The sequence below is a fragment of the Penaeus monodon genome, chromosome 20, assembly GCF_015228065.2.
Source record: "Penaeus monodon isolate SGIC_2016 chromosome 20, NSTDA_Pmon_1, whole genome shotgun sequence".
Classification (NCBI taxonomy): domain Eukaryota; kingdom Metazoa; phylum Arthropoda; class Malacostraca; order Decapoda; family Penaeidae; genus Penaeus; species Penaeus monodon.
This window is the reverse complement of record NC_051405.1, coordinates 44,295,760-44,296,380: the sequence shown is the minus strand read 5'-3', so window position 1 is coordinate 44,296,380 and position 621 is coordinate 44,295,760.

The following is a 621-nucleotide window of genomic DNA, read 5'->3' as shown; positions in this document are numbered from 1 at the left end:
AGGGCCCCACACACGATCAATTTTTTCGTCAATTAATTGATATCAATTTATTGACGTCAATGAATTGATGGAAATCACTGTGCCCACACACGGTCAATGATTTTACTTCAATTTTCAGTTTGGTTCATAATTTCGAGATGAAAGCATCTGTGGCTCTAGGAATAGTGTTTGCTCTGAACAATCCAAAGCGAAAGAAGAGGAGTATTTTCCATACAATATTTCATATGCGTCAGCCTTTTTCTCCCGGTGACTGTACCCGTCGGATTTTATTTTCCACAAGGCCGGTAAGGATCTATAAACGTCGATTATCTCCATCATCATTTTACGCTCACTTTCTTTCTTCTTTTCAGCCATGATTACGATGACGACTCTTTCACTGCTGCAAGGGAAAACACTAGATTATTGAAGACCCATCAATAAAATATTGACGCTTTGCCCACACACGCTCAGTTTTATTGAAGACCCATCAATAAATATCAAAGGAGTTTTGATCTCTCAGTGAATTGATTCAATGAAATTGTTTCAATTAAATTGATATCAGTGTCCCCTACACACGGTCAATTTTTCCATCAATTCATTGACGTCAATAAATTGTTATCAATTAATTGACGAAAAAATTGA